Here is a 20,166-nt window from a genome sequence, read left to right as displayed (position 1 = left end):
CATGCGAGCTGAGGAAAGGCGCGTGTTAAATTTTTTTTGTGTATTTGTCAGTCTTCCATTATCCCTGTATGGTACTAAGAGATGCGGATGGATCGTATATGCTGCATCACCAAGCAAATGGCTGTTATTAGGAAAGTATTCATCATTATTACAAATTTCGTCCAATCCTGAATTCCTAAAAACTCTCTGATCATGTGTTGATCCAGGATGTCCAACATAACAATGAATTATTTTTCTAGTATGGTCACATGTAAGCTTAAAAGTATTTTATTAATAAAAATTAATTACTTTTATAAATTTACTTACTTGTAATTGAATAGAATGATACTGCTTTCTGTTTATATAGTCTTCTGAATTTTCTTTGGGAGCTGCAATTTTGATATGAGTTCCGTCCACACACCCCAGTACACCAGGAAAACCGTATGAATTTTGAAATGCAGCAATACTCTCATTAGCTTCCTCATAGGTGGGCCATTTAATAAAATCTGATTTATAATTTAGCAGAGCTTTCATAACTCTTCTGACTGTTCTGAGGCATGTTGCTTTCCCTACATCAAATCTATCAGAAACTGACCTAAAGAAATAAAAATGTATTAATAGATATATATATTATTTTTGGTATTTTTTTTGTCGGCTTCCACTTAATAAGGTGTGAAATAAACTAAGATTAGAATGAGATGAAATAAACTAAGACTTACTTATTCGGTGTGATATCGCTTCAGCCCCATGCAAATCAATTTAACAACTTGTACGTATTATAATTTATAATAATAAAGGTTATTACATTGATTTTGAGTGAGTAGCAAGATCGTACCAAATAAGAAAGTCTGAATTAGTTTATTTTGCAACTTATTAAGTAGCACTTGACTTATTAAGGATAAAGAGTCTTCCACTTCTAAAAAAAAGATTTACCTTAGTTCATAGGTTAGATTACCTGTATGAATCTGGTGTTGCGAGTGTCCATACAAGAATTAAAAGCTGTTTTTTTGGATCTATGGGGTTACGTCCTTGATGCCTGTCATTATTTTTCTTTTTTTCAAGTGTTGGCCCAATTAAATTAAAAATAAATTCAAATGTTGCCCGATTCATTCTAAAAAATCAATAGCTACTTAATATTAAAAAAAAACATTATTGAGTTTTTTAATATAGTTTTTTGTTTAAACATACACTATTTTTATATTTTTAGATGTGAAATTATTCTAAATACCTAGATGCCAAATAATTTTTTTCTACGACCACCTACAAAAATGACTAATTTAACTTTGCACTTTTTTGTTTTGTAGAAAGCTCTAAATACCGCACGGTTGTAGAAAGTAAAACGCACATGTACTTTTTACTTTCGAACAAACATATTTCCTGTGAGAAAGTAAAATACACATGTACTTTTGTGTGTTTTACTTTCTGCAGTGCAGTATGTGCACAATTACGAGTTTTCTAAAAAATTTAAAGGGCTAAAGAGCGCAAATTTGTGGTCTTAGGAAAAATTGTGTATACCTACATTACTCACGAAAAAAGTAAATTTCATACACTTGTGTGAATATCAAAAACATCACCACTTGAGTGAAAGATATCACTTTCTTCACTAGTAATGTAACATACTATATTATCTTTTGAATTTGTACCTAGGTACCTGAAATGCATCCTAAATTCCTCTTCGGAATATAGGTTTATCACGTTTTCCAAATAATTTGGAACGCGAATACCGGCCTGTCCTTTAGCCTGTAATTTGGGCAATAAAAAAGTCTTCTTGGTCCAGTTCATCTTCCTCATCATCAGTTAATAATAAAAGGGAAACGGTGTTTGCCACTATTATGGCTGCTACATTATTGGGGTTCATAGCCATAGCTTTTATTTTGAACAATTGATGTTTTGAACTTGGAAAACAATTCCCACAACGTAAACAAGATGATTCAAGAAATCAACAACGCTTCTGACAATTTTGACATTCCGCCACTATTTTACTGTACCTACAGTAGCTTTTTATCCCCAGTCAGTCCAGTAAAGATTAATGACGTCACTGACGCATTTATGACGTCATTCATTACTGAATCAGTAAACTGAAACAAATATCGGAACGACTCCCAGTAAATTCAGTACTGACAGTTGATAACGGTACATACCCTTTATCCCCAGTCAATCCAGTAAAGATTAATGACGTCACTAACGCATTTATGACGTCATTCAGTACTGAATCAGTAAACTGAAAGAAATATCGGAACGACGTCCAGTAAATTCAGTACTGACAGTTGATAACGGTACATACCCATAATGGGCAGTGTGAATAGAAACTTAGATTTTGCTTTCAGTATGAAGTATAAGCTGAAGTATAGTTTTTACTAGGTAGATTTAGCTTTTGCTTATAGCATTTGGGGAAATTGAAGTGAATAACCTTTTGCTTTGAAATTTATATTTTATAAAAAAATATTTTAAGTATTTACTTAAAGGTCTTTTTTTTTGGAAACATCTTTATTTTTTCCAATAATGTTTACATGTGTATATTACAATTAAAACTCCCTAATCAATGCATGCAAGCATTGGTCACAAGAGTAACTATTTCACTTCGATACAGTAAGCCTATGCCTAAAAAAAAAACTAAGTATCAAAGAATATTTTATTTTTTTTGGAATAATTACTAAATGGTTGAAGACATCTTAGGGGAGGATGGGGCAAGTGAGACACCTTAAGGCTCTGCGGCGTATAACTTACTAAGTTTTAGAAATAAAAAAACTTTCATCGTTTGTAACACGAGTTAAATTGATTTCAAACTAACATAACCTTAAAAATAAACTAAACATTAACTCTTTGGAAAAATATCAAACTTAAAACAAAAAAAGAAAAATGGCTTCCTTCTTTTAATTTTTTCCATTACTTGTACTTGTCCCTGCTTTGTCGTCTAGTTTCTTTTTTACTTGCTTAGCTTTCACTGGTTTTAATTTTTCTTCCAATTGATCTTTATAAGGAGAACTGGTTATTATTTTAGATCCTTCTATGCGCCTAGATTTGGATTTGGCATTTTCTTTATTTTGAGAGGGTTTTGAAACTGGGCTTAAAGTTGAAACTGAAACATAACTAAATTCTTTAGAAATACTCTGGATATCATCTTTTCTGAACAAGACTTTATCACTTATTACGGGACCCTCGACGGGATTAATGTCCTACATTCCTTTTGAAAAATGTTCTCGGCTGGCGCAAAGTCACTGTCTTGAAACACATCTGGATTATATGGGTAGATTCCTGTTTTTTTCAAAACCCTTAATATTATTTATTGGTGTAAAAGCCTTAATAAGCGCATTTTTAATAATAGGAGCCATATCATATTCTGTGATTCTAGAGCCTGGATGATTTGTAAGCCAGTGATCCATTTCTTCTGCCAGATAGGTTTTAAATGGTCAAAAGAGACTTACGTCCAGCGGTTGCAACTTATTTGATATGTGAAGAGGTAAGGTTATAATAGAAACTCCTGATTTTCTAGCCAGGTTTACTAAATTAATGGACTTATGACTTGAATGTCCATCTAGTATCAGTAGACTTGAAACCATTTACTATTTGGCAATGCCCTAAACAAACTTCAGATTCATTTTGAACGTTTCTTATGCATTCTCTTGCCTTATTCTAGCTTTCAACTACTCAATATTTGCAAGCTTGGTCACATAAACTTTGGATTACAAATATCCCCATAGGCAAAAATCTAGCGTCAAATCGGGCGATCTTGCTGGCCATTCAAAAGGTCCTCTCGTGCCAATCCATCTGCCTGGAAAAATAGCATCCAGATAGTTTCGAACAGGTTTTACAAAATGGGGAGGCCATCTTGCTGAAATCAGATGTTTCTATTCGGCATATGATTCTATTGGATCAGGGAATAAAACAGCTAGATTTAGAATTCGTATTACTTGTTAAAACTGTACTTTGCTCCATTTAAATTTTCTTCGAAGAAAATTGGGCCTATAACTTGCTGACCTAGAATTCCTGCCCAAACATTTACTTTTTCTGGGTGTTGTCTGTGGACTTGCTTCATTCAACATAGATTTGCTTGTGCCCAATAACGGCAATTTTCAGGATTTACTTCTCCGTTCAGCATAAATGTCGACTCATCGGAAAAGGGAATTTTTTCTGTAATAAGATTATTATTCTGAAATAATTCCATAAATTGTTCACAAAATTCAGTTCTTCTATCTGCATCCTCCTCATGGAGTTTCTGGAGAATTGTTAGTTTATAGGGAGGAAATTTGTCTGCTTCAAGAATTTTTACTACTGAAGACTGAATTATTTCGAATTAGCGCACTACCTGCTTTGTGGGAATATTAAGATTTTCTTCAATGGCTAATAACACATTCATTTTGGTGTTTTCATTAAGCGCAGATCGACGAGAACTAGTTATTGTTCTTACGTGACCATTTTCCCGAAACTGTTTTTCAATCTTGCTTATAGTACTTTGATATATGAGTGGTAAAGCAGGATATCTGAATAAATGCAAAACTTCATTTTGGGTTCTTGTTCTATCTCCGTACCCAATCATCATTAAGATTTCAATCCTGTGCTTTTTTACTTAAGTAGCCCATTTCGTAAAAAAATTGAATAAAATGTCAAAATTATAAAAATGCCACATTTTTGTAGGACATTTGTAAAATGCATTACGAAAATAAACCTGTTTACTGAAACGCATATTTTTTTAATTTAAAACATTAAAAAAAAAAAAATTAAAACTTAAAAACAGGTGAATAAAGGTATGGCAAGTGATCCATCAAAATGTTTAGAATTTTGTGCAGAATCCAAAAATATAATAACATATAGGGTATCCTATTTAAATTAAGAAAGGTGGTATTAGCACCGCCTACACGCTACTGCTGTGCCATACACCCTGTATAAAAAAAAATATTTTTAAAAATGCGCAATTTTAAATCTTAATTGACATGTTCGAGCGTTTTTGCGAACACCCCCCATTTATTTATTATCGAATTTATTCCAAGTTACAGACTCGCTCTGTATATAAATGTTATATATAAGGTTCAAAGGTAAACAAATCAAGAGTATGCAACATAAGCGCAAACAATAAAATATAAAAAAAATTATTTTAGTTTTTTGTTTTAATTAAAAGTGTGTGAGAAATTAAAATTTAAGTATGAATAAAAAAGTCATTTACTGCATACAAGGCTCTCTCCAGTAAGTCCGAATTTAATGCTTTACAAAATGAAGGAAAGGAAGGTATGGACTTCCATTTCCTTATTTATTTCTAATGGCAAATAATTGTGCATTTTTTTGCATTATACAAAATCAATTTTTTGACTAGCTCTGAGCGAGGGGTTGAAAGATAAAGATCATGCTCTGCGTTCCTAAGTGGGTAACTGTGAAGTGGCCCCTCTAAAGTAGCTGTAATATTTAAGTCTTGTCGGGTTTTCCAAAGCTTAAAAGACTATACCATTTGTAAGTATATCATTCCAAATGCTGAGCATGTGAGAAAGAGGTGAAGGACTGGTACTATCAACAAAGAATAAATCTTGTGAAAACATCAATTTTAAGTTGATTTTAGAAACTGTAAATTAAATACAATTAATAAGATTACAATTACTATTCTTTGTATTATTTAATATATTAAATTTAAATATCACAGCTTGTATTTTTTTCTACTATTAGGGTAAGAAAGGCAAATATATCTAGCATAGACCTTTAAGATATTATGAATAAATATTTGCTATTTCTGTTTACGTCAATACCTCTGTACATCTTCGATTTCATTGCTATGATTGTAACAAGGTGGTGACCAGACGTTTGTAGGTTTTACAAGAGTGGTGTAAAGTCGTATAGTCGTAATATTTCTATAATAAAGTCTTTGCTATTTCTTATTATAAACCGAAGTACTTTGTATGCCTCATTAATTTTGTAATTGTAGTGACCGTTAAACCAAAATAGAACTCCCATATCTTTAATCTCATCACATCTGGAAAATTTCAAGTTGTTAACATAATAACCTTTAACAATTATATTCACCTTTTAAGAAAAAGAACGATATTTTTCACCATTAACAATCATTTTATGATTTTTAAACTAATTCAAAATTTTGGGCAAATTCAAGGCATCCTGAAGCAACGTTATTTCAGCTTACAGATCTAATTAATTAAAGATCATCAGATCACTCAATAAAGTATCTCAGGCTCCCAGGCAAATCATTGATAAAAATCAGGAAAAGGACAGGTTCAAAGTTACTATCGTGGGGTACTCTTCATGTAGCAGTTTACATGTCAGACAAGGCATTACCAACTTTTATTCTTTGGCTTCGATTTGATAAATATCTAACCATTGGCATTAATGAGCTACCAGAGAAGCCTGATCTCTTTAGTTTTTGAACCAAAATGCCATGGTCGCCTTGTCGAATGTCTTTGAACAATCAGGATAGATGACATCAAGCTGCTGCTTGTTCAAAATTGCACGTGGCACACGTTCAGAAAAAATTCAGAAGTTTATAACAGTGGCCGGGAAAAAAACCATTCTGAGATTCTGAGGTCTCTTCAGACAGGTGTGATAATATTAATTTGTGTAGAATCCTTTCAAAAATCTTTCTCAGACTATTAAGTATACTAGTTGATCGATAATAGATTATATTATTTCGCCATCATGTTTAAAAGTAGGTGTAACTATGGATGGGTCTGGAAAACATCCTAACCTGAAAGAGAGATTAAAAAGAAACTTCAGAGGAAAATCAGGAAAATTGACACAAGCTTTATAGATATATTCTAGTATGTTGTTAGAGCCCGTAGCTTTCTCAGGCTTCAAACTTTTAATGCTGTATAAAATATCATCATTTGTGACTGCGGGGAAATTAAAACTATTAATATAGTCATCAGATCCATAACTAAAGAAACGGCCTTCAAAAATATACTAAAAATAAGGTGCAAAAGCATTAGCAATACTTTGCTTATCGGACAAAATCATACTACCTCAGACTATCTCCCTTGGCACTTGACCAGATTCCGATTTAGTTCTTAGAAATGACCAGAAGGTAGTAAGAACATGATTTACATTATTTTAAATGTTTTGTTTGTAATTTAAATAATCTGATTTAGTTAAACTTTTAATTTTTTTGTCGTAATGTTTTAAATTAATTTCATTAAATTCAGTTCCTGAGTCTCTTTGTTCTTTCTGGTCACAGAGTATTGATTGCCAAAAGTTGTCATATTTATGGTCTCAGTCAAGGCGATGACATCATACTCCTCAGCCCAGACAGCAGTATACAGGGTGCCCCAGATAAAATAATATACATAGGGATTTCGTAAACGGTAAGAGATATAGTTTGGGTTGAAAAGGCAGTGGCGAAGCGTGAACTTTTTTTTCGGGTAGACAATCAATAAAAATTGTTAATTAGAAAAAAATGTGTATTCAATATTATTCACTTTAATAAAATAGAGAATGAAAGCGCATTAAATATTAACTCATAGAGAAAAATTATGTAGTAATATAAAAAAGAAAAAAATATTTACTCCTAGCATAAAGAGATAGATGGATAAAAATAAATACTACTTTTAAAAAAAACACAACATAGGTATAACCATGACCTATAAATCCATAATATCCATTATTTTAAAATTAATTAAAGACAAATAAAAACACAACTAAAATACAATTGCCAATATCGAACCGTCGTTCATAAATAACCACTAAAAAAACCTTTTCTTATACACCCAAAAATAAATAAATAAATAATAATAAAAAAATAAAAAATAAATTATTATAACACGCGCCCGCACCAAATGCCAAATGCAGATTCATCAAAACTAAACAAAACTGAAGATGTATTGCGGCCGACCAGATCAACCGTGTCCATAAACAATAACCCTCAACAGCATAATAAAATAGATGGTCGACTTCGATAGACAAAAGCTCGAACGTCTTTCCCGCGAGTTAAATTCGCAGACACTGATGCGACCGGACCTCTGTCACCTGCTTGATGCGTATTTGGTTCGATTAGATGCTCCAAATTTCGGAAGACAAATATCAATGTGTCTTCCTGGGTCTCATATACATTAATTGGGTGTCAGCCCTGCATTTTTATTTTAATTGATGCGTCAGGCCTTCGGATTAATCATGTTTAGATGCTATATAATAATAGTAAGGAGAGCGACTACGTTCTGTGTTATTTTTTTTTAATTTTTTATTCAACAGTTATATGAAATAATTACGTGATAAATTAATGACAAATAACTGGATAATTTTGGGTAGACAGTGTCTACCTTGTCTACTCGTACGCTTCGCCACTGTGAAAAGGGAAAAAGTTTTGCTGTTCCAAGCCCAATCAGATGCAATATTAACATCCACGATATTTACAGGATTTTTTTAAAATATCGGGCTAAATCTAAAAATTAGGTTTTTAGAGAACCTTCAATATCATCGCCATCTTGAAACCGATTTTAATAAAATTTGATAGTTTTGCGTTATCTACTATGACCAATCAATTGACGTTACCAATATTTTTCTAGGCATTTTAAATTTTTTGCAAGCATAGTCAACTTTGTTATTTCTTATGGACGCCATACTGGATTTGTATGTCATTAAATAGCACGTAAAAAGAGCTTTTTAATCATGTATAACAACCCTATCTTAATATGGCGGAAAATATAAATTTATTAAAAAATTTTTTTTTCATTTAGTTGGCTGTGAAATCATGGCGATGCCATCGCTCTGTCAACATTTTTAAGCTTTTAAAATAATTGTGATATTTTTAAAGTTATTGATCATTGTAATATGTTTGCCATTTTCAATAATTATTTTTTCGTTTATTTTTTCGAGATTTTTGTTAATCAAGTGTTTTAAAATGAACGTAAGCAATTTCGTTTTTGTAATAAACTGTATTTAATTAACAATAAGTTTAAAATGGAAATATTTACAAATAGAGAAAATAGAACCAGACCAGGATAGAACCAGGTTTAGTGACTTTCAATAGATTGTAAGATAATTTATTGAGGTATGGTTCATTTAGCAATCCCCACAGAAACAGAAATAGCAATGAAAATTTAGAAAATTTAGTACTGCAAAACCCGCGAACATCGCTTCGGTAAATCGAAGCTAATGTAAGTATCTAAAACTACTACCTAACAAGTTCCCAAAAAGTTTAAATTTCACCGATTTCATGAGAACATAAGTCAGCGACTTCAAGAAGGAGACTTAGACAGACCGTCAGTATTTTGCAACTGGTTCCTCAGAAAATGACAGGGATCTCCTAGATTTCCTTTAAAAGTGTTGTGGTCGGACGCAAGCAAGTTTACAAATTGTGGTGTCTTTAATAGACACAATAATATTTATTTGGCCGATGAAAATCTATTTAGAAACCGCGATTTTCACCATCAAAACATCAAAGATGGGGATTTAATGTTTGTATAGGTATTTTAAATGACAACCTTACAGGATCAAGATACTTGGAAATTCTTAAAAACTACGTAGATCCCAGTTTAGAACAGTTGCTTCTTCATGACATGGCCAACATGTAGTTCCAACATGATTGCGCCCCTGCACACAATTCTGCAATTATTTTCAATTACCTAAATGAACAATATGCAAATAATTGGATAGGAAATCGAGGTCCTAATGCATGGCCTGCACGCTCATCTGATTTGACGCCGCTTAATTTCTGTGTATGCATTGAGTTCTGTGTTCTGGGATACCTAAAAGGTAAACTGTATGACACTAATCATACTATAGTGGAAGAACTTGTTTCAAGAAATGTCACGTCAAACATGCTTGTTTGGCTAGGATTGAGAGGTGTACATTATGTATTAGTAGTAGTAGTAGTAAGGATGGGGGAGCTAGAACTCGGCAAGTAGGCCTGAACAGACCCTTTTCGCCAGCCCCAGAATTACCCACCCCTACGCCTCCACTCTGTGTATTAACAAAAATTGAGGTCTTTTTGAACACTTCATTAACTAATTCTATTTTGGTTAATTGTTGATTGTTATTTGGTTAATTTCATTTATCGTTGTAAGTTAGAAATAATTGTTGTTTTAATTTTTTTAAATTTAATTTTCATATTAATGAAATGACTTTCTTGTTTAAATAAAAAAAACACAAAATAATTGATAAGCAGCCTTTGTCTTCACAGCCAACTTTTTTTTAATTAAATTTATGTTTTTCGCCATATCAAGATAGGGTTGTTATACATGGTTAAAAAGTTCTTTTTACATGCTATTTAATAACGTATAAATTCAGTATGGCGTCCATAAGAAATAACAAAGTTGACTATGGTTGCAAAAAATCTAAAATGCCTAGAAGAATATTGTTAACGTCAATCGATTAGTCATAGCAGATTATCCAAAACTGCCAAATTTTATTAAAATCGGATTTAAGATGGCGTCCTATATTGCAGGTTTTCTAAAAACGTAATTTTTATATTTAGCTCGATATTTTGAAAACTCCTGTAAATATCGTGGATTTTAATATCACATCTGATTGGGCTTGGAACAGCACAACTTTTTTTCTATTTAACTGAAATAACATCTCTTACCGTTTACAAAATCCCCATGTATATCATTTTATCTGTGTAGAGTGTCAGTCTTAATCCTCAGTCCTCTGGCATTTTGGTAGTAAATCGAAAGGTTGGACGCCGCAACAGGACTGGCTGGAATATTGGATTTATATAGCTTATCTACTAAGGACCATAAATGATTTTGTTTTTGATTTTTTTAATCATCAAAAGTAACAAGTGTTGATTCCGATGATCATGAGTTATCTCATTAAAATACTTAACTCTTGATCCAAATTGTCATTTGATTTGTGGAGAAAAGACTTCCCTTAAGAAAACATCTTCTTTATGAATAATATACAGTTATGTTGCCTTTGCTAATGGAAATTCATTAGTTGATAAAGATTCTCCAACTCCTGTCAGATATGGTGGTTCCTCCGCAACTACATTGATGAAAGGGCTAGCAGGCCTCTCTGGCTCCTTGATTAAGCGCGTACGGGGACAGAAGGTAGATTGTTCGACAAAAACGAGTTAGTTTGTTTAATACGTGTATTCAGGTTCTAGAACATCCACCATTTGGATAACAATGCCCCGGGATGCCCCAGAACTGAGTTATCCGAGGCAACTCTTCCCTCATATAAGGAAACCAACCGGTAGATGTAGACGGTCTACCAGTTCCCCCAAAGGGCAGAGTTGTCCCCTTACAGAGACAATCCATCGTTAGGCGTAGACCAGCGTTTAATGGCTCAACCGATTTATACCTGAGGGTAGACGATCAGCTGAAAGTGATAATTTTACCTAAAAATTATGTTAATGACCCATAGTAAAATAAATATGAATATATGTACTATACATAAATGCAAAGTTGCATTTTGTGCTTCGATTTTAATTCGGTTGTGAAATTGATTAGTACCTACTTATTAATTGTTTAAAGATTATAACCTTGGTAATTATTTCTTTTATACTGAGTTTATTTAAATTGGTTGAAAATATTCCCTAATCAGGTCATACCTAATTGTCGTTTATTCTTGACCATAAACCGTTGTTTCTATTTACATGCCTGGCTTTATAGTTACTCAGGGAAATTTTTCAGAAAACCGATTTGCTAGTGGCAAACTCATGACTCCCTAGATCACTTAGTTTTTTGCCCGTTAAATCATCTCAAAACTTTAGTGTATAAAACAGCAGAAAATAAATAATAATGTAAGTAATTTAAAACTATCATACTAAAATAACCCCAATGCTGGTATTAGTCAATATAAAGACAAATACCGTATGCTTTTTACCCAAGCCAAGACTATGAGCAAGATGACTAAAAAATTTGCTAATAAGATTGTCTATTGATTGATTTTTCCATCTTGCAAGAAAATTCAGTAATAAAGGCATAAGTTATTTTTTTACAATTTGAACATTAATTTGTTATGAATTTAATCGTTGCATATTTTCTTAATCATTTTAGATAAAATCCTTAATTTTCTTAAAAGTTATTGAACACGCCAAAGATGTTTCTTCCGAGAAACACGTTTGTCTGAATATGCAATCGGTTTCATTTCATATTTAATAGTTTTATTAATCACCTTCTCTGTTCACTTTAATAAGTTAAATGGCAGCAGTTTTGAAAAATGACAAAAGGCTTTTGAAAATTGTAATCGATTGACAAAGCATAGCAAAAGAAAACTTTGGCGTATGTTTGCCTAGTAATACGAGTAAACATCGGTAATTCCATTGATAATACAAATAATATCAATAAAATAAATGACAGTCAGCAAATTTTATGCCATACGCCATAACATATCACACCGGGGCTATCGTTTGAAATATCAGAGTTGGATTGGTTGAAATTACATAATCAAAAACACTGGACAGGGTGCTCTTTGAGAGGTTTTCGATGGTGACTTCAGGTTTTCAAGGTTCCATTGGTAACCCTGTAACTTAGGACATCTTGTACATATTTTAGTATTCATGACTATGAGGCTATATTAGGACCTGCGGGGACATAAGGTTAAAATATTTAAACATTTTTCAACTCAAAATTTATTTATATATATAAATATATATATTTTAATTTATTTTTCCTTTATTTATTCAACGGGCAAAAAGCTTAATATTAAAAAAATAAATTGCATTAAAAATCTAACTTGCATGATCACGCCAAAATGAATTGGACTCTATACATGCCAATACAAGTTGTATAATTCAACTTAACAACTAGGTAATAAGCTTTTATATTAGGAAAAGAAGATAAACTGATATTAGAGATTCAAAGCAACTATTTTAACATCTCTGTGATAACAATCACAGAGAGGTCTTTACATCACAGGATCTATTATGAATAATACATTACTTATTGAGAATGCATCACAAAAACAACTAGAATAGGTACTTTATTATTATTTGATTTGATTTAGTAGTGCCTATAAAAAGTATAATTTAGAATACAAGATAGAGAAATTAAATAATTCAGGATACAAATGCTTAATATTTTTCCTAAATCTGGCAGGTGCTTCAAAGAAGTCAACATTAGAGGAGAGCCGGCTTGGAGTCTTGCTGTCCTTGCTAAAAACGAATTCGGGGCATAATTGGTTCTATGTGCAAGGTTATGAAAGAAAATAGCTTGACGGGTTTGTCTTGATGGTATATAAAACTTTAGTCTTCTTTGGAGACTAAAAAAGACAGGGATTGAGGGAAAGAAGGTTTTGTGGCGAACCATTGTTTAATTTGCAAAAGGTCTGTAGTTACAGTTGTAAAAAAGGACTTACTGTCAGGCAAATGCAAGAGAATCGTGGTGTTATCGGCAAACAAGGTAAATTATTTCTGTATGTCCAGATTTGCCAGGTCATTGATATAAGGTCAGGTAGTCAGGAACGTAGTCATTATAAGATGCCTTAGAATCTGCTCTTGTATTAACTATCTAATTTAAAGGTTTCTGACGCGTAGAATATATTTTCTTTGTATAAAGAGTCTTGCAGTGGTCACAGTGCTTCGGTGGTGCTAATTTACTAGCTTGAAAAGGGACTTTTGGGTAAAAAAATCGTATAAAATCTTTAAGTGCGCCATATTTGTTTACATTATATCTCGTAAACATTTTAGGACTGCGTTCCAATACACTAGTTGTGTTACACTTCATTGATATTCATCACCATGGATCCTGCAGTTTATTAATGGGTGAGTAACGAGCTTATATGCTTATTTTACGCGTAATCTCATTAAAATAACGTTTACGGCTTCAACTTCAACTTCAACTACAACAACTTCAATTCAATACAACTTTATGTGGTTTTTGTAACACTCCTGCTAGTTCCGGCCTTATCAAACCTTATATAAACAGTTATGGCGGATGTAATAAACGTTTTCATGTTGACTGCATGCGTATCCCTACAGAGGCAATCAATCTTATACCCGCTGTCCCAGGACCTATTTGTAGATGAAACAACCTGCCGTAAACTTCCTCTTGATAGTGTTAATAAGACGATCAAAGAATCTGTCCAAAGTAATTTTGTTTCCTTTTAAGACTCTTTACTGCAGACTTTAGAAGCCAAGATCGACGAAAAGTTATTCATGGCGCAGCAGTATACCACACCAATGCCCACCAATGCCTCCCTAAAACCGAGTTTTGCAGATGTGTTAGGCAAGTCGACTCAAATAGTCATCAAACCAAAAAATCAACAGCAGGACAATAGTCGTACCAAGTCTGACATTTTAACTCACATTAAACCAGCTGACCAAAATATTCAAATAAATAAAGTAGAGCATGTAGCTGGTGGGGGAATTCTCGTTACTACCGATCCAGAGAGTGCACATCGGATGAAAAATCTCCGTGCGGAAAAACTTTCCACAGACTACGATGTATGAGAACTGAAGTCAGCCATGCCAATTTTACATATTGTCGGATTAGCTCAGCATTATTCTAATAGTGATTTAGAATTTATTTTGAAATCAGAAAACAAATATTTTTTTAATAATACCTCTGACCTAACTGTTACGAAAGTATGGCCTATAAAAAATAATAACAATAATCAGGCTGATCTGCGGCTAGATAGTATCACATTTATGCGATTAAAAGAGCATGGTAAAATCGTTGTTGGCTTGCATAATTGCGGTGCATATTATTCCACGCATATCACACGATGTTTTAAGTGTAATAATTTCGGTCACTCGCTAAAATTTTGCAAAAATAATATAATTTGTCCTCTTTGTGCAGGGTCTCATGATGTTAAGTCTTGTAAAGCTAAGTCAGATCAATTTAAATGCAGTAATTGTTCTTTTTTAAAGAATAAATATAAATTAGATATAGATATAAATCACGCTATTTGGAATTATTCTGTCTGCCACTCATTTCAGGAGGCTAATAAGAAATACGTAGCCAATATCCTCGGTTCCACTTTGTAGCAATTAAAGTCACACCAGCTCCCCTCTACTTATTATGGTTCTCCGTCAGTGTTGTCTCATTCATACAATTTAAATAGTACCGACTTAGTTGATTCTCAACACCAACATTCTTACAATAACCTTTGGATTTATTACCAAAATACCAAGGGTCTTCGATCGAAAACTAAAGATTTCTTTAACGCCGTACTTACTAGTGAGTTTGATATTATCGCTATTAGCGAAACTTGGCTGAATAATAGTATTTTGGACTCGGTATTATTTTCAGATAAATATTTTGTTTATCGGTGTGATAGAAACTATGATGAGAGAAATCAGAATCGGGGCGGTGGGGTTCTGTTAGCAATTAAACAAGAATATGCCGTTTCGACAATTACAATGCATCTCCCAGATGATCTTAAAAATAAACTTGAAATTGTAGGGATAAAAATACTATTAAAAAGTGCTTCAACTTATATAATTTTAATGTATATACCACCTGGGCTTGGTGCTGATATATATCAATCAATTTTTGAATCTTTCTCTTCATTAGTCTACCTGTACAATTCACGAATTATTCTTTTAGGGGATTTTAATTTGCCAGAATATAGCCTCTATCTGAAGGGTTCTCTTCCAAGTACTAAACTAAGACAGATATTAAATATGATGGATTTTTTTTAGTTGGAATCAACTTAACTTAGTACAAAATCACCAAGGCGGCTGCTGGATTTGGTTATGGCGTCTTCATTTGAAGTTTGTACAGCTGAAAGATGTAATGATTTTTTAATTAAAGAAGATCCTTGTCATCCCTCTTTACTAATAAAATATAAAAATGTTGGAGATAAAATTCAAAATAATTTCAGAATTGAGAATGAAAGAAAGAAAGAAAGAAAGAAAATGTGCTATATTACGTAAGAATAATCTTGTGTACAAGCATCCTACAAGCTAAAAAAACAAAACACAAATACAATTTCGAAAATTGACAAAACAATGAACAAAATTAAACACAAGAAGACAAAACTTTTTGAACATACTTAAATTAAAGATAACTAAATAAAACCATTAATTACTAAATAAAGGTAAACTTGTTGACAAAACTAGAAAAGAAAAAAGGAAAAAAAGAAAACTTTCCAACATGTCCAAGGTTAAAACCTATCATTAAAAGAGCAGCTGTTTCTAAGATAAAGAGTGAAAAAAGAGTTAGGATTTTTTCAGAAATGAAGAGGGGTTTGCAAGAATCTCTTAACTTAGCAGAACACAGGTATCTAACTGCTTTTTTTTGAATAACAAAGATAATGTTAAGTAGCCCCTTATTGGTTAAACCCCAAAAAGGCAAGCCATACCGAATATGAGATTCAATAAGTGAAAAGTACACTGAACGTGCAACCACCCCTCCCAGCTCTTGTTTTGCCATTCTTACTGCGAAACATCCAGAAGATAATTTCCCAGCTAAATGTAAAATATGATCTTCAAACCGAAGGCGACCATCAATGGTAATTCCTAGGAACTTGCAGCACTCTTTATTCTGCAAGAGGGAATTTTCGTCAAACATCAGACCCTGAACATCGCACTTAAACCCCATAATAGACGTCTTTCTTACATTAAACACGAGCCTGTTGGAACCACACCACCCTGATAAAATCTGAAGGTCTTCAAGGATACAAGTCTTAATATAGTCAGAATTTTTATGGCTCCATAGTATGGTGGTATCATCAGCAAACTGAACCACCTTGCCCTGCAGTTTCAATGAACTCAAGTCATCCACATACAGTAAAAATAACAGTGGTCCCAACACTGAACTCTGGGGAACGCCGCATTTTAGGGATCTAGAAGCAGACAAATGCCCAGACACTGAAACCTTCTGAGTACGATTTGATAGATAGAACTCAAGCCATCGCAACGCTACGCCTCTAAAACCATATTTATCGAGCTTAGATAACAGTATTCCATGATCCCCACAGTCAAATGGTTTGGATAGATCACAAAACACTGCCGCCGATGACTCTCCAGAATTCAAGGACACATAGACGCTTTCCAAAAAGCTTAAAACAGCATCATGAGTCCCTTTACCGGCTTGAAATCCAAACTGATTTGCAGACAAAATGCCATTATGATGTAAAAAGGACAAAATTCTGCTTTTTGCAAGTTTTTCAACTATCTTAGAGAGGGTAGACAAAATAGAAATGGGCCGGAAATTACAAGGCTGATCCAAATCTCCACCCTTATGAAGAGGGATAACCACTGCCTCTTTTAAACATGAAGGAAAAATGCCATTATGTAAAGAATTGTTTATGGCAGAAACTAAAGCATTTAAGGCTGAATCAGGCAAAAAGAGTAACAACCTCGAAGATATCCCATCAGCTCCAGATGATTTATGGTTTTTTAGGCGTTTGATTTCATTTTTTACTTCGGTAAGTTCCACAGGATGAAAGAAAAATGAATGCTCAACCGACACTTGTTGAAGATAGTGTAAGGGATCAATGTTACTACGAATGCCCTTGAGCAAGATATTAGGTATATCACAATAATAGTCGTTTAAAATGTCAGGTCTTAACTCCGGTTCCGATACTTTTCTATGGCAATGTCTAAAATCATTAATAATCGACCAACACTCTCTTTGCCTATTTGATGACATATTTAAGCGATCCCTATAATAATTAGATTTTGCTGCTTTAATTGTCTTTCTGTACAGACTACGGTATTTCTGATGATATACAAGGATATTTTCATTTGTGGTATATTTGCACAATTTAGTCAAAAAACGGAGGTTTTTAGCTGAAATTCTAAGGCCTCTTGTAACCCATGGTTTTCGTTTCTTAGTTTTAAGCCTCATTTTAGGAAAGCACTGATTGATCTTATCACACAGAACTTGAAAAAATAAAGTAAGTGGGTCAGAAGCCGTTTCAAGTGCATTCCAATTTACCGAAGCTGTAGCAGCAGAAAAAGCATTGAAATTTCTCCTGCTGAAAATTCTTCCCATATAATGAGATGAAGATGATACAGTATTATATGGCATTTTAGCAAGAATAGCTTCATGGTCGGAAATACCAGATGGGGGTACTGTGCATAAAACGTCATCAAAATTTGTACAGAAATAGTCAATTGTAGTTGCAGATGAAGAAGTTATTCGTGTGGGAGAAAGAACGTGCATTTTCAAGTCGTAAGAATTTAAAATACTTAAAAGAGAAGTACGTGGCAAGGTTTCATCAGTGTAGTTGATATTAAAGTCACCAGCCAATATAACCTTAGAGTGTAGGGACAACTGGGATAAAATAGAATCAAGTTTGTCCAGAAACATAGCAATATCTCCTGTAGGTGGCCTATAAACACAAAGAATATATAAATTAAAACGCTTACAAAAAGAAACAGAGAATTCAAAAACATTCTAACAGAAGATTATCATACTTATCAATATTACAAAAAATCGTTTCAATTGTTTGCCTAGCCAAGATCATAGTTCCTCCATGTATAGATTGTTGACGACAAAAATTTGATATAGGAAGATAATCAGATATTAAAAAACATTCACTAGGCCTCAACCAGTGCTCAGTTAGAAGTACAATATCAGGAAAATTACATGTGTCCAGCAAAAGATGAAGCTCATCCATCTTGTTTCTTAGGGATTGTATATTAAGAATAAAGATACTTAAGTTTTTCGAAGAGCTAATTTCAATTTTACTAGTGGAATATGAACATGAATGAGATTCAACTTTCGTGGACATGTCTATAAAAAAGAAGAATCCAATTCACGATCAGTAACTAGTTCAGACTCATTAATTTGATTTTAAAATATTTGAAAATATGTGCATGTAATAATGATGCCAAGTCTGAACCAAAGTTACTGGCGTGATTAGACTCCAAAATCCCACACAGATTAATATTATTCTCATGAAAAGAACTATTATAGATAACATTATGGTTTAAATAAGTATAAAGGCTTGTCATCACTAAAGTGTTTGTATCAACATGATTTTGAATTAAATTTTTTAAAACATCAGATGAAGAACAAATTCCATTTAACATTACTATTAAAAAATCTTCTTTCGTAAAGTCCTTAACTAAATTTGATGCTGTCCTAATCACCTCACTGCTTGAACTACCCGGCTTCGGGAAACACTGGACCTTGTAGTAAGCTTCAAACTTTAAACGTAAATGTTTTAGGAACACTCTGCTACAATTTCCACCAACAAAGAGAAGCCGAGGTCGACTATCGTCAGGTGTATTTGGCCTAGTTGGTAGCTGTGTTGGAGAATTAATAACAACAGATTTGGATATCTGTAACTGTTCCTTCAATGCACAAATGTCGGAATAACAGGTATCTTTTTCGAATGTTTTTTACAATTTTGAAAGAGCCGACCTACGTATTGTATACCAGGATTTATTTAACGTAAACTGGGACTTGTTAAGTAATATTTTAGATATTAATACAGCAGTTACACAATTTTACCAAAAAGTGTATAGTATACTAGATAAAAATGTTCCCAAAACTGCCCGTAGGAAACGAACCTATCCTCCTTGGTTCAAGACGCAGATTATTTCAGATATAAAAGTTAAGTTTAATCATTGGAAGCGTTATAAGCAATATGGCTTTGAGCAAGATTTAAATAACTTTAAACAATTACGTTGTCAGGTAAAAAATAATATTTAACTTTCATACACAAATTACTGTGCACAACTAGAAAACAATTTGATTACTGATCCCAATAGTTTTTGGAAATTAATTCAAAGTTCACAACGCAATAATACTCTACCCCAGAATATGTCTGATACAAATGAAAATCTTTTATCTAAGCCCCAAAATATAGCTGATGCATTTGCTAAATTCTTTTAAAGCTCATATACCACTTCTACACATACCATTAATATAGAAAATAATACCAATAGTAATGCCGACACAATTAACATAACAGTATTTACAGAAGAAGAAGTATTCTGTGCCTTAAAAACAATCAAAGCTAAAAGTATTGTGGGACCAGATAAGATTCCAGCGTTTTTTATTTCTGATTGTGCACACATACTTGTCAAGCCCCTAACAGTCCTTTTTAATTTGTCTTTAAAATCAGAAACATTTCCAGATTTATGGAAAGCTTTAAAAATTGATGATAAAAATAAAATTGAAAACTATCGGCCTATAACTATTATCAATAATTTTTCAAAGTGTTTTAAACGAACTCTGCATTCTATACTTTATCCACGCATGAATAATTGATATTCGCCAACATGGATTCATGAAGGGTAGATCAACTACCACGAATTTAGTTACTATAATCGAATTTATTGCCGACTCAATTAACTCAAATTCTCAAGTAGACGTGATATACACCGATTTTTCTAAGGCTTTTGACCGACTTGACCAT

General features: G+C 32.9%; 1 long non-coding RNA gene across 1 annotated transcript; it reads right to left on the bottom strand.

Moving 5' to 3' along the window:
• Positions 1-395: 395 nt before the first annotated feature.
• Positions 396-1,748, bottom strand: LOC126743563 (uncharacterized). Its single transcript, XR_007662923.1, has 3 exons — positions 1,631-1,748; positions 935-1,090; positions 396-574 (listed from the first exon to the last, which is right to left on the bottom strand). It is a non-coding gene; the product is annotated as an uncharacterized LOC126743563 (long non-coding RNA).
• Between the last annotated feature and the right edge of the window lie 18,418 nt (positions 1,749-20,166).

Source organism: Anthonomus grandis, chromosome 13 (genome assembly GCF_022605725.1).
Source record: "Anthonomus grandis grandis chromosome 13, icAntGran1.3, whole genome shotgun sequence".
NCBI classification, from domain to species: Eukaryota; Metazoa; Arthropoda; class Insecta; order Coleoptera; family Curculionidae; genus Anthonomus; species Anthonomus grandis.
This window is presented reverse-complemented; position numbering and strand designations above follow the sequence as displayed.